Source organism: Cupressus sempervirens, chromosome 4, assembly GCF_028749045.1.
Source record: "Cupressus sempervirens isolate cs-2001-9-10 chromosome 4, ASM2874904v1, whole genome shotgun sequence".
Lineage (NCBI taxonomy): Eukaryota > Viridiplantae > Streptophyta > Pinopsida > Cupressales > Cupressaceae > Cupressus > Cupressus sempervirens.
In genome coordinates this window covers 64,210,267-64,225,677 of record NC_143121.1, presented here as the reverse complement: position 1 = coordinate 64,225,677, position 15,411 = coordinate 64,210,267, and the positions used below count along the sequence as shown (strand labels likewise).

Genomic DNA, 15,411 nt, shown 5'->3' with positions numbered 1-15,411 from the left:
AGATCACAATTTCTTCCACGCAAGATATCTACCACTCTGTAGAGGATTACGAGTGATGCATTTTTGAGTTTGTATTTGACTTGTGTACTTGCCTATCTTCTCACCAATCCTTGGCACTAATTTTCCTTAGGTCCATGAAGGTCATTGCATGCATGCAATCCTTTGACTCGATGGCCACATTAGAAATTTGGGTTGCATCCATGCTTCCCTCTTTTTTTACCATAATATTTTGAAACTTTAGAATGTTGCAAGTAGACTTGAGAGGATCTCCATCACTTTGTTAATTCTCCAGTAATACAATCTCCCTTAGGAAAACATTTGCCATGATAAGACAATGTCCTTCCAAATGCAATTTTACAATTGTGATTGACTTTGGTAACTAGACCCGAGCACAACCTTAGCTTCTGCTATGTTATTGGCTCCAAGCATCGATTTTTGTGTATTCAAATTTGATGTATCTTCTTTCGAGCTTGTTATTCATCATTGAATACTAGAGATTGTCAAAATCAAATGTGTTTAAGCTAGATTTGAGATTGTGTTGGATAATCTTGCCATACATCTCAGATTTAATTTTTGTGTTTTTTTTGAAAATTATTCAGGATTGGCCAATAAAAACCCAAAATCTAAAAGAATGCTACAGCAGCACATTACCAACCATCCAATATTATTATTAATTAAGTATGAACTTAGTCCCATCACAAATAAAGATACTCATTGTATTCAGGTGATGTTTCCATCTCTACCATCACCTATCATTATTTGCAGCAACTTACACATATTCATAAGGATCATATCACAAATCACACACATCGTGATTATAATGAGCCCCTGTCTCATATACAAAAACTTTCTCATACACATCACAGGTACACAAGTTAATTAGCTTTCCATACATCACATACATAGTAAGTAGCTCCAATATACATCACAAAGACTATAGTGACCTGCTCACATGTGAATCACAAGACATCATATATATATATATATATAAAATCTGGAATCATTAGGTTCATGTAATAGTTAATGTTATCAGCATATCCATCGTTTGAAACCTCTTTTACCACAATAGTAATTGACTATGAGTTTCATTGAAAAATTGATGTTATTTGTCATACGAATACCAATTTTTTGGAGTTGGTGGGATTTTTTTAATCATGAATAGAAATTTTCGTGTGGGAAGACAAGTGAATAATGGAGTTCCTCTGAGAACTCTAGCAAGGTTGCATCAATGGCAGTAGGGATGCAATTTGGATGGGCTTTGCAGCTCTCCTTACTGATGCCATATGTGCAGGTTTTAGGTATTCCTCATACATGGGCTAGTTATATATATATATATATATATATATATATAAAATCTGGAATCATTAGGTTTATGTAATAGTTAATGTTATTAGCATATCCATCATTTGAAACCTCTTTTACCGCAATAGTAATTGACTATGAGTTTCATTGAAAAATTGATGTTATTTGTCATACGGATACCAATTTTTTGGAGTTGGTGGGATTTTTTTAATCATGAATAGAAATTTTCATGTGGGAAGAAAAGTGAATAATGGAGTTCCTCTGAGAACTCTAGCAAGGTTGCATCAATGGCAGCAGGGATGCAATTTGGATGGGTTTTGCAGCTCTCCTTACTGATGCCATATGTGCAGGTTTTAGGTATTCCTCATACATGGGCTAGTTATATATGGTGGTGTGGCCCTATTTCTAGCATTTTTTTGCAACCAATAGTGGGGTATTATAGTGATAGATGTGAGTGCTCTTGGGGAAGAAGGAGGCCATTTATAGTTATGGGAGCATGCATTGTGGTAATGGCAATTATGGTCATTGGATTTTCAGCAGATTTGGGATGTATGTTTGGTGATTTAATCTCATACAGGCCAAGAGCTATTACTATTTTTTTTTGGGGGTTTTGGCTCCTTGATCTTGCCAACAATATGCTTCAAGGGCCTTGAAGGGCAATCCTCGCAAATTTATCAAGGATGTCATGCTTATATTGTTTTGCTATTTGTTGCAATGGTATCTAGAAAGTTTATGTTTAAGATGATGGTTAAGGCCTTACTTACAGCCTTTTTGAGCTACATTTCTTTTTCCCCTCTCTTTTTTTCAATGTCATCTTGTAGTATTGTTCAAGGTAACAGTCAACTTGCAGACATTTGTCCTATGTTGGTGTTAGCTCCAATCTCGCTTGAACATGACCATTTATAGAAAATTTCCAACAAAAAGTACCATGTATAAAACAACTAAAATGTTTAGAGAAAGAAACCTTTTTGATTAATGCAAAACTTTGACATTTCCCACCTCTCGAGGTTTTCAATCTTCAATACCCAATGTTCAAGACTTTTCCATGAAGGGTTGTCTGGGAAAATCTCCTTAGCTTAGCCATGCAGAAAATAGACCTTGAAGGAAGTATATGTTTACAAAATGTCTCTATTAAGATCAGCCATTACAGGATGGTGAGGTGATTAATTTTTAATCTACGGAGACTAATTTTTAGATTCATGAAACTATTATTGTATTAATCTGCAATCAACTATATTTATTCCCTTCGAAGAAAGTTTTACCTATGGGATATTTTTAATTTACCATTTACAAAGGGATGTACCAATTTTTTTTTCTTTCAAAATTTTCGTCAAGCAAAATATTTAGTTACCATAGCTCATCATAGGTCTTTGAAATTGTTTCCATACCACATTTAAAGAGACTTTGGTTGAAGCCAATAATTTCCTATGGTTTATCATTAGATTTCATTAATGGTTATAGAGTTTTAAAATTTAGCTCTTGATGGTTGTAATTTGAATAATTATGGTCATCAAAGGCTATATCCCATTATCTTATGTTGAGCATTTCCTGTTAAGAGTGCATATTTCATCAAAGGCAGTGCTAGATAGGTTTGGATTTTTTATATTCTAGTGTGTACCCATTAAAGACTCCTCTACTGCAAATGCAGTTTCTTTTCTCAATGGAGAGACTTGCCAAAAACAACATCCATACTTGGTTTATATTTCATTGACTATATCCCAGAAAGGTCTGATTTCTTCACATTCCTTGGAGAGGGACATTGTCCATAGGGAATTTCACTCTAAGGAAAAAGTTGTTTACTTTCATGGGCTAAGTAGTGCAAATTTTGAGGGAAGAATTCTGAATCTCCCTATCATTCAAGGACTCAATATAGTGTTTCCATGAGAAAATTTTGCTCTTCACAAATAGCCACAAGAAATTAAAACTAGGCAACCATAAATGAACTCTAGATTGTATTCTCTTGCTAAATGAAGGACTTTAATTTGATGACTAAAATATTTTACTGAATTTTAGTGCCTCTTGAAGCTCCACCCATATGTATTTCTAAATGCTTTTCCTCTGGTAGGAAAAAACCAGAGACAAACTAGGAGTGCCAATGCCTTTTTCTCACTATTTATGGTAGTAGGGAATGTGTTAGGATTTGCGAGTGGTTCTTACAATAAATGGTATAAAATTCTTCCGTTCACAAGAACAGAGGCATGTGGTGTTAGTTGTGCTAATCTAAAGTCTACAATTTTTATAGCAATAATACTCTTAGTGGCTACTACCATTCTCAGTGTAACAGCCACCCCTGAAAAAAGATGGTCAAAGGCTCAAGCAGAAGCAAAAGTGAGGGCAAAGGAAGTGGGAGGTAAAATTCATAATCCAGTTGATGAAAATGATGAAGATGATGAGGAGCGGGAGGCTGATGAAGCAACCCAGGAGACATTCATATGGGAGCTATTTAGTGCTTTTAGAGATCTCCCTTCTCCAATGTTGTATTTACTTATTGTAACTGCACTGACATGGCTTGCGTGGTTCCCCTTCTTACTCTTTGACACAGATTGGATGGGTCAAGAAGTTTATAAGGGAAAGCCTTTTGGTCCTGAACCTCTTCCAATTTTATATGATGAAGGTGTCAGATTAGGATCATTTGGCCTAATGCTAAATTCAATAATGCTAGGAGCAACTTCTTTGATGATAGAAACTATGGCTCATAGGATAGGCCCTAAATTATTGTGGGCAATTGCAAACTTCATTCTGTGCCTTTTGCTTGCATGTACTGTTATCATCACCAAACTTGCTAAAAATCATGAATCTGTACCTCCTCATAGTTCTATTAAAATTGCAGCTTTAGTTGTTTTTGCAGCCCTTCACTACTACATTTAACATCATTTTTCGACCAAAAATTTTGACCATCAACTAAATAAATTTAGGGTGGTTGAAATGTAAAGGCAAAAATTTCATTTTTGTACATATAAGAACGGTGTTGGTCAAAATTTCGACCAACACAGGGCTTATACATCCGCAAAGTTAAAAAACATTTTCCCTTTTACGTCTTCTGCGCCTAGTTTCATTTGACATTTTCGGAGCATTTTCGCATGGTTATCTCTGCATTTCATGGTTTTCTCTGAGCCCAGTTTTATTTTAGGTTTTCTCCACCCACTTGATTAATGACGCCTGCTAGCCCTGGGAATAATATGAAAGAGGGCCCTGCATTTGCATCAATATAGGGGGGGCAAAATAATAGTTTGAAACTCTTGATATTGTCTTTCTTTCATTCTTCCTGTTGTGCTCGACTTCAAAAGCTCTTCCATTCACAACCTCCAATCACACCTGCATCTTCGGTGGTCGAGGAGAGGGATTTCTCTTCGAGCATATTTCCATAGGTACATGTGTATTTTTGTTGTAGGTTTCTATGATAATATTAAAGATGGAAGTGAATACTATTACTATCATTATTATTTTTTATACCAAATTTCATCCATTGTTGTGTAATATAAATGGGAGAGTCTCCGCTCAAGTGTTTTTTTCTCAATGATGTTTTCATGATAAGTGTTGAAAAGAGTCTAGTTGCAAAAAGAATGTAATGTACTTGTTGTTTCATTTTATTGAAAGTGTGTAGATGCAGATTTATCATTTGGAATGTTGGTCTACTGTAACAACTATTATACCTTTTGTTATAGTAATGAAAGAAAAGAAAGGAAATGTATATGCAGAAGTTGTAGTTGTAAAAGCTTAGAAGAAATAATAATGACAAATTTTTTGTTTTATAAATATAGTTGTGTTGGTATCATATTTTTCTTTTATTTTTGTTTTAATAATACATAATTATATTGTATCATTTAGACAATAGTTTCATATTCAAAAAAAGAACAAAAAGAAAAAAAATTGAGTGTGTTGCTCTCTTCAACTCTAGAACATTCAACTTAAACATCAACACATAAAGATAATAATTTGAAATCTGATTTGTTTAGTGCTTGGAGTTGTACCCTCAATACCTAGGCCATGTGGGCTATAAAACATGATATTCATGTGATTCTATGTTAGATGATGATGATGATAATGAATAATCACCATCTACTACTAGCTCATGTAGTGATAAAAGGTCTTCAATGCACCTCTAACTACAAGTATGCCATAGAAAACTTGTAATGGAGATGACTCCTCAAACTAATAGACTATCATGGAAATTTTTTGATGAAGATGACACCTACAAATACTGGACTATCTTCAAAAACTTATGATGAAGATGGCACCTAAATTTACTAGACTATAATTGAATTGATGTACTTTGGATCCTTCAACGAAAGTCTCTGTCATTTTGTTAGAAGATGATTTATCTTCTAGTTCAACCAAAAAAATCTCTCTCCTATATTTCAACATTATATTTAATTGTTGCATTGCAATTAGGTCTTCCCTACAAGGGTTTCCATTTGGATGATTAACAAACTATCATGGAAAAATTGTGACGAAGATGCCACCTGCAAGTATTAGACTATCATAGAAAATTTGTGATGAAGATGACATTAAAAAATATTGGACTATCATGTGTACAAGTCACAAAATGATTCCAACATATGAAATTAAGTGTACTACATAAGATAATGATGACTAAATTTCCATGCCCTCCAAATTTGGTGGTTGTAACATTTATACCAATTTCATTTGTGGGATACACACTCTTGATAAGTTAGTTAGCCTTGCGACTAAGGTCGATGGGGAACGCTGACACATGCAACCTGAGCATGAGTTTGAATTTGGTATTTCCTTGGGGATATTTACTTATTTGCCAAATAGAAGGTATCATCTCCATTTTGTCTGTCATGATAAGTTATCACAGGTTTTTTGAATGAATTTATTTTCTTATGTGTATTTCTTCTGATAGAATGAACTTAGCCAAATGAAGTTGAACATGTGAATGCTTGATGACCCGGTTCAAGAATATTGTGTATATAGAGGCCTTGTACATTCTAGTATAATTTCTCCCTCATATAAGGTCACTTATGGATTCAAGAAAATGCAAGATGCATTTTCAAAGGTTGTCTTTTGTTAGTTTTAAGACACCAATAATTATTGAAATAAATAATTTATCCTCAGCAAGATATTACTTCAAATTGTCATAATCTGTGACTTTTGTTGATAGGTTTAGACATCTCTCTCACAAGTAGATCATTGAAGCTAATTACAGATGATACCAATCCAGATAATACATGCTCAAAGGGATTTTCTACTATTAACATTAGAAGTGGATAAGAGTAGGTAGTTATTAAAACCATTTCAAATTATGTGGTGATGTATGAACTCCCATTAAATTTCTCACATAAGCATGATTAAGATGTTGAATTGAGATCTCCAATCGAACATGTTCATGGTAGTGAAGCTTGCAGCTCCAACAAGACTTGTCATACTGATAAATTAGGAGTACATCTAGAAAATCATCCTAGGTGGAAAGGGAGACATCATGAGAGTGAATCACAAGGGAATTTAATGGTGGATTCTACCAAACAAAGAGATCATGCTTATCATTTCCTCTAACAATTCTTACGTAAAACATCATTAAAATAATTGTTCCCTTTGATAGCGTCAAAGAGTGTATATATACAATATTTTTGAAGTTGTTTTGTGCTAAATGAACCTTTTGTGATCAAGTCTTGTAAATATCTTAGTTGTTACAACTGCAGATTTCTTACTAGCTTTGTATTAGTACCCAAGATTAACATTGATGACATTAGTAGAATTCCAAGTTTTTCTCTTGTATTCCTATTAATTGTACTTGATTGTTGAACATGTTAAAGAAGAAACAAATGCCAGTTAATTTATAGACTGGAATTGACCTAAATTGCTTGATGTATTCTTTAAATGTTGAGATGCATATACTAAGAATTTTTTGTTGCTGCAGGCCAAGCCACAGCTAACAGACAGGTCAAAGCTTCCAACTATTGTGGATCCTGTGATTAAAGAGTTGTTGAACTTGAAATATCTTCATCAAGTAAGTTGCATGCAAAATATTTCTTTTGAAGGGAATTGACATTATTTTTTAAAATACATTTAGTTTATACAATTTTACTCATGTTTTGGTGGATAAAAACTTAATGTTCTTCCACATTTCTTGCCCATTTTATTTCATATCTGAAATAAGACATAATCTTTCCATTTTCCAATAGCTAAATGTCTTTAACTGTGATTGGAATTCAGCATAAAATGTATTTTTAAGGTAAGATTGTCAGCTAGTTCTAATTGATCGCCATTTGAAAATGAGAGGTGCTAATCCTTTCATTGAAGAGAAAATTTATAGTGCACTACATATCATCACACTTAAACAAAAAAGTTGAGCCAAACATTTGATTATTTAGATTGAAAGTCATTGTCCACTTCATAATCTTAGCAAGAAGAACACCATAAGCGCTTGTGAACCAAGTATTTATGATGAAGCCAGAAGGAAAGAAAAATGAAAAAATGTGTTGAGTCGAGATATAGACATTGGAAAGAAAGCCATTGATTATAAAAAGTATTAAGATCAAGTTTTAAAATAATGTTTTAATTGACAAGCACAAAGCAAGATTAGTAGCTAAAGAGCAACAAATTTTCCTTGTACATCTGTGCACTATCTCCATGATTCCATGTTTGGTCCTTAGCCTCTTTGCAATAACCACATGATCGATGATTCCCAAATAGTGCCAACATACTATGTGGAAAGGCCCTTTCTAGATCATATTTCAATGCAACAATTTATCAAATGATGGCACTTTGAGGGGACAATGATCATCTTCAACCGTGTGACTTTGGCTCATTGCTTCAAATTTCTTAGAGGATATAGAAACTTACTGACTGTAAACAATAGGTATGTTCTTAGAAAAAACCCATACTCATTGTAAACAACAGGTATGGACTTAATGCATATTTCATGAGTTGTGGTTCATAAAAACCCATACTCATCAGCTTGAATTGTTTCTTTAATACTCAATGCATTGAGGTGACGCTTACAATTTGAATTCATAACAACTATTTCTCATCAACTTAAATTGTTTGTTTAGTACCCATTGCATTGACATGACACTTACAAGGTTGAAGTATTGCAACTTCCTAGAAGGTCTGCCTACTCAATTCCATGATGATCCAACTTTCCTTGATCCTTGGGAGAATGATGCAGAAGCATCAAGGTCAAGGTTGAAGGCATGAGAAGACATTAAGGTCTCAAGATAACCAACATGACCATGTTAGAACAGTTGATGTAATAAGACCCTATGAAAGTCCTTTTTGATATGTTTGTAATCATTTTAGTTACATTTGAAAACATTAATTAACAAAAACCATATGTGAAAATATAAACATTAATCACAACATGTCCAATTTATTTGTAGGTATATTTTCCTATGAAGAAAGACCATACCTGACAATATGAACCCAAAACAAAATAATGAGACAATGGCTACATTGTGGGCTCAGTTCCAAAGAAAACCTGTGTAATGTCCCCTCTTTAGTTCGACATGACATTGATCATGGATTTTGCCTATTCCAGACTCTCGTAGGCAAATGGTGTGGAGAGAGAGTCAATTCTACGGATCAGATGGTCATATCTTGCTCTTGAAGAAGTGTTAAGAGGTTATATTTTATTATTATGTGTTATTGGGGCCTACATGTTATAATTTTAAGTTGAGTTGCACTTTTTATTTTATAAAATTACTTTATTATAAAAAGTGCATTATAATGAGATTTTATAAAGGATGTTTCTAGAAGTTCTAAAAAAAGTGCATTATAATGAGATTTTATAAAGGATGTTTCTAGAAGTTCTAGCAACTTCTTAGAAAAGTGAATAAATAGAGGGCTGGGCCTCTCATTTTGGACATGCTTGGATTTGAGATTTCTTCTACTTCTTCCATTGTGGAGCAAATTTGTAGTCTCTTGGGTTTGCAAATTATTATTTGATCTTTGGGAACGAATCACTCCCTTGGATTGGCGACTTTGAGGGTGTGAAATATCACCTGAATTGTTGCATTTGAGGAGTTGGTAATTCAGCCATCTCATTTGGACTTCATTGAGATTCAATTATAAGGGTTTACTTTGGTTGGAATAAGGGTTTCAGTTGTGCCCTAGCATTTGTGGATTGATTAACAGGGTTTGAAGACACAGTTGTGCATTATTTTCAGACTACCAGTCCAGGGTTTGGACCCACGTTTTTGCTCATAACTCCTAATTGGCTTGACGGATGAATTTCATATTTTAGGGGGTATTTCAGCAACCCTAGGCGCCCAGATTTATTGCTTTTGGAGTAACAAAAAATGCTGCAATATTTTTATCTAGCAGCCATACCAGGCCGTACCTGTACGGCCCTGTCAGTTGGGCAGCAGCAGCAATTTTGTGAGTTGGTTTGGGGCAGATTGTGAGGTCTTCGTGTGGCATTAATTTAGCATTCATATCTGGCAAAATTGGAGCTATTTCAAGTGCACAAACTGAAGTTTTGATTGCCAAAATATTGCATGTTATGGATTAGAATAGTCAACACTGTCATTGCATAAATAGTTATTTCCAGTCATTAATAACTGTTGTAAAAGTTTCGTCATTTGCATTCCAAATATGAACTGGGTTATTGTTCATGTCATAACATTGCATTGTCAAGAGCTTGATGTATTAGAAGTGCATAGTTGTGATAGTCTCTCATTGTAATCAGTTCTATTTGCTGTCATAAAATCAGAATTGCATTGGACTTCATATTTGAGTTTCATATTGTCATCTATCTCTTAGATTGGTAGTGTTATAATCTGGAATTGTTTTTCATACATTATTGGCACCATATATTGAGGTTTCATTGTACAACAATTAGTAATATTGCAGCCTTATTCGGTTACATGCCAACTGTTTGACAAAATTCCTAAGTCCAGTTTGAGGGTTTCAGTGGCCTTTATAGTAAGGGTCATTACAGTGGTATCAGAGCTATAAGTCCTGCCATCCTGTGGAGGTCTTATAAGGAATTTGGAACAGCTGGATAGAAGGGAAAGTGTTTGACGAAATGTCAAAACACTAAAATCAGAACATTTATGTTTGAGCATGCGACAGAGGCTTTATAATTTCCGCAATACCAAAGCAAGACAACATAGGATTTCAGACCTGTAGAGTGAACAGTCTAGCTCATCTGTACAGGTGGACATAGAATCCAGTCATACAGACACAGGGGAGGTATTCTTTGATCAAGACTACGACTACAATATGGATAGAGGCGGGAATGCTAGTCTAGATCAGCAAGAGGAAAGATTTTTACAGTTATTAGACACCTTGGCACAGGGACAGCGATTAGCCAAACAAAGAGCACAGGAACATAATCAGAGAATGGAGCTTATGATGCAGATGATGGCTCGTCAAATGGGGTTGAACGCTAACATAGATGGAGGAAATAATCAGAATGGTAACAATCAGAATGGGAATAATCAGGATGGGATACATAATGGAGGCGAACAAATTGGGAACAATTTCGGTCATGCACCCCAGCAAGCTAGGACAGTGAGTTCGAGGCCTATGATTCCCACGTTCCTTCCTAGAGCTCCAGAGCAGCCAGTACCAGAACCCCAGATCACTGACATACAGGATCATCTGAGGAGAGATTGGGAAGCAGGAGGTCCAGATTTTACAGCTGCAATCACCTTTAGAGAGTATATGGATGTGCGGATGAAGCATATGCCCCGTGGACATGACAGGACTCAGAGCTATGAGCTACGAAAGAAAGTAGGGAAACTTCAGTTACCATATTATGATGGCTTGGGGAAGTCTACAGCAAGAGCTTGGGTTCAAAAACTTGACACGTACTTTCAATTGAACCCTATGTCTGAGGAAGAAGCTATTAAGTATGCAGCAATTCACCTGGATAGGTTAGCACACGAGTGGTGGCATCATGGTATGATCACTATGGGTCATGCACACATTACCTCATATGTGGAGTTTACGGAGAGACTGATTGAACATTTTGATAAGAAGGATCTAGAACTCCATTTCAAGGAGTTAGCTCAGCTTAAACAATGGGGATCATTGGAAACATACATTTCAGAATTTCAGAAACTTGCAGTGTTAGTAACAGATGTATCTGAACGGAGGCTATTGGTTTTATTTATGGATGGGCTAGTTGATCCGTTGAGAGGGTGGATTAAAGCTCTCAACCCTCCCACTTTGCAGGAAGCCATTAAGAAAGCTCGTGACATGGATTCCTCTTCAGCTTCTAAAAATAAATTCTAGGCAAAGAGTTTCCCTTCAGGAAAAGATAGGGACAGGAAACCCTTTCATAGAGAGGCACAGCTACCTAAGGAGGAAAGTAAGAGGTTGGACAAGGAGACACTTAATGATTTGCGTAGGAAGAAGCTATGCTTCTATTGCAAAGGCCCGTATGAGTATGGCCATGACTGTCCTATGAGGCCAAAAGGGAAGACCAACCGAGCAATGTGGGCTTATTACGAAGGCTCAGATTCAGATAGTTCAGAACATCATGATGAGGATCCTGATGAAGCAGAGGGAGAGCAGGAGATAGACAGTGCAGAGCAACAGCAGGGAACAAAACTACATTTACAGGAAGCACGACTGTCTAGTATCCAGAGAGAGGGATCTTTCAGACTTCGAGGAGTTTTGGCTGGGCAGAAGGTTATTACATTATTGGACACAGGTGCCACACATAATTTCATTGATGCACGATTTGTGGAGAAGCGTGGACTCATTACTGAGGAGTTCGTGGGACTAAGAGTCAAGGTAGCTAATGGATACACTCTTCGTTGTGACAGGATGGTACGAGACCTACCTTTGCGCCTGAACAACTATGAGTTTAAGGCAGACTATCATGTGGTCAACATGGGTGACATGGATATAGTACTTGGAATGTAGTGGCTACATTCATTGAAGGTGGTTACCTTGAGACTAGAGGATATGGAGATACAATTCGAAGTGAATGGTAGGACTCATGTGCTTAAGGCTATCCGTAATGGAGACATCAGGACTATCTCATTTAGGCAGCTGGAGAGATTAACTAGGCATAATGATATAGAGTGGGCAGCAGTTTGTACTTCGACACCTACACAGGAGGACCAACATAAGACAGAATATCATCCTGATATTCAGAAATTGAGGATTAAGTACGAAAAGGTATTCAGTGAGATTCCACCAGGCAGGCCACCGGACAGAGGCATTGAGCATATTATTGAGCTGGAGGAAGGTGCTAAGCCTATCATGATCACACCATATCGACACCCAAAGCAACTCAAGGATGAGATCGAAAGGACCATCGAGGAGTTGCTAGCTATGGGGCACATCCGACCAAGTAAGTCACCTTTTGCATCTTCTGTTGTTTTGGTAAAAAAGAATGATGGAACTCTTCGAATGTGTGTTGATTACAGGGAATTAAATAAGAGAACCATTAAGAACAGGCATCCCATTCCTCGCATTGATGAGTTGATAGATGAATTGCATGGGGCTTGTTATTTCACAAAAATTGATTTGAGATCAGGATATCACCAGATCAGAGTCCGTGAACAGGATATTGAGAAAACTGCTTTCAGATGTCATTGTGGGCACTTTGAGTTTGTAGTCATGCCTTTCGGCCTGACCAATGCACCTGCCACTTTCCAGTCCACTATGAATAGAGTTTTCCACCATCAGTTGAGGAAATTTGTGCTGGTGTTTTTTGATGACATTTTGATCTATAGTCGATCATGGCAGGAGCATCTAGATCACTTGGAGACAGTGTTGAGCATTTTACAGAAGGAGTCCTTGTATGCAAAAGAATCCAAATGTGACTTAGGGATGACCGAGCTGTTATATTTGGGACACATTATTAGTGCAGATGGAGTGCGGATGGATCCTGAAAAGATTCGCGCTATTGTTGATTGGCCTCCACCAGAGAACCTTACACAGTTGAGGGGGTTCCTTGGTTTATGTGGTTTCTATCGCAGGTTTGTTAGTGGCTACTCACGACATGCAGCTCCCATGAAAGATCTACTAAAAAGGGGGAATTTGTGTGGACTCAGAAGGCACAGGACTGTTTTATGAGATTTAAGGAGATAATGACTACATGCCCAGTTCTAGCATTACCTGATTTCACCAAGCCATTTGAACTTCAATGTGATGCATCTGGAGAGGGAGTAGGTGTTGTACTTATGCAGAATAAGCACCCCATAGCTTATGAGAGCAGGAAGCTCAGAGGCCCCAAGCGTTCATTCAATATATATGATAAGGAGATGTTGGCCATGATGCATGCTTTGGCCAAATTCAGACAATATCTTGTGGGTAGCAAGTTTTGTATTAAAATTGATCATAACAGTTTGAAGCATTTCTTGGGATAGCGGGACCTGAATGATCGCCAGCAAAAGTGGGTAAGTAAGTTGCAGGCATATGATTTTGACATCTCATATGTCAAGGGAACTCATAATGTTGTTGCAGATGCTCTTTCTCGAAGGCCACACCTCACTCTTATGGTTCAGATATCAGAGGATTGGCGACACTTGATTATAGCAGAGTATGCCAGGGATACATGGGCCTCCGATATAGTGGAGGGAACAGTGATTGATACCAGATACACACTTGTAGATGATTTAATCATTTACAAGAATAGGATTTACCTAGTCCCAGGATCGAAGGTTAAGCAACTGATTTTGAGAACATTTCACGACTCACCGACAGTAGGCCATCCCGGGTACTTCAAGACTTACAGGTCAGTTCGAGAGCGGTTCACTTGGAAGGGGCTGAAAGCTGATGTTTTGCAGTACGTTCGAGAGTGTCTTGTTTGCCAGCAAAACAAACAAGAACACACCTATCCGGAAGAGGTCCTACAGCCACTTTCGATCCCTAACAGGAAGTGGGAGTGCATCTCCATGGACTTTATCACAGGTTTGCCCAAGGTACAAGGACGGGATTGTATTTATGTGGTGGTAGATAGATTAACAAAATATGCTCATTTCTTTCCTATCACCACTACCCACTCAACAGCTCAGGTGGCAGAGGTTTTCTTTCGGGAGGTTTTCAGATTACACGGATTGCCTCAGAACATTGTGAGTGACAGGGATAGCCATTTCATGAGTCATTTTTGGTGGGAGGTATTCCGGTTATGTGGCACGGAGCTTACACCCAGCACTAGCTATCACCCACAAACCGATGGTCAGACGGAGATTGTGAACAAATGGGTGGAAGGGTATTTAAGGAATTATGTGGCAACTCAGCAGCGAGCTTGGGTCAGATGGATATATCTCTGCGAGTATTGTTACAATACTACATATCACATCACTATACAGATGACACCCTTCATGGCACTTTACGGTTATGAAGCACCTAGTTTCTTGGATTTGTTGTTGGGCGATAGCCGGGTACCCAGTGCAGGAGGATTATTATAGGAGAGTAAGGATATAGTTGCTACTCTCAAAGATAATATTGCGAGAGCTTAGAACTAGCAGAAGCAGTATGCAGACCAGAAGAGGACTGAGCGTAGTTTTCAAGTGGATGATATGGTTTACCTCATGTTGCAGCCATACAGGCAATCTACTCTTAAGAAGAGTGGTGCAGAGAAATTCAAGCCACGCTATTACGGACCATTCAGGGTTATCAGGCGAATTGGTGAGGTTGCTTATGAGTTGGAGCTTCCGGCAGACAGCAGGGTGCACAATGTGTTTCATGTGTCCCGCCTCAAGAAGGCGTTGGGTCAGAATGTGGTGCCTTCCGCAGTATTACCTCCTTTAGACGATGAGGGAAAATTGATTTTTGTGCCAGAATCCATCCTGGAGAGCAGAGAAAAGTAGCTTCGCAGAAGAGTGATCAGAGAATACTTGGTTAAGTGGAAAGATCTACCTGTTGAGGATGCTACTTGGGAGGGGGAAGCTATTTTGCAGCACCCGGCGTTGAGATTGCTTGAGGGCAAGCAATTTCAGGAGGGGCGAACTGTAATGTCCCCTCTTTAGTTCGACATGACATTGATCATGGATTTTGCCTATTCCAGACTCTCGTAGGCAAATGGTGTGGAGAGAGAGTCAATTCTGCGGATCAGATGGTCATATCTTGCTCTTGAAGAAGTGTTAAGAGGTTATATTTTATTATTATGTGTTATTGGGGCCTACATGTTATAATTTTAAGTTGAGTTGCACTTTTTATTTTATAAAATTACTTTATTAT

The 15,411-nt window shown here is 37.3% G+C and overlaps 1 pseudogene; it reads left to right on the top strand.

Annotated features, from left to right (window-relative positions):
* Nucleotides 1-1,154: 1,154 nt before the first annotated feature.
* LOC149559958 (putative sucrose transport protein SUC6 pseudogene) lies at nt 1,155-4,170 on the top strand (annotated as a pseudogene).
* The last annotated feature ends 11,241 nt before the right edge of the window (nt 4,171-15,411 follow it).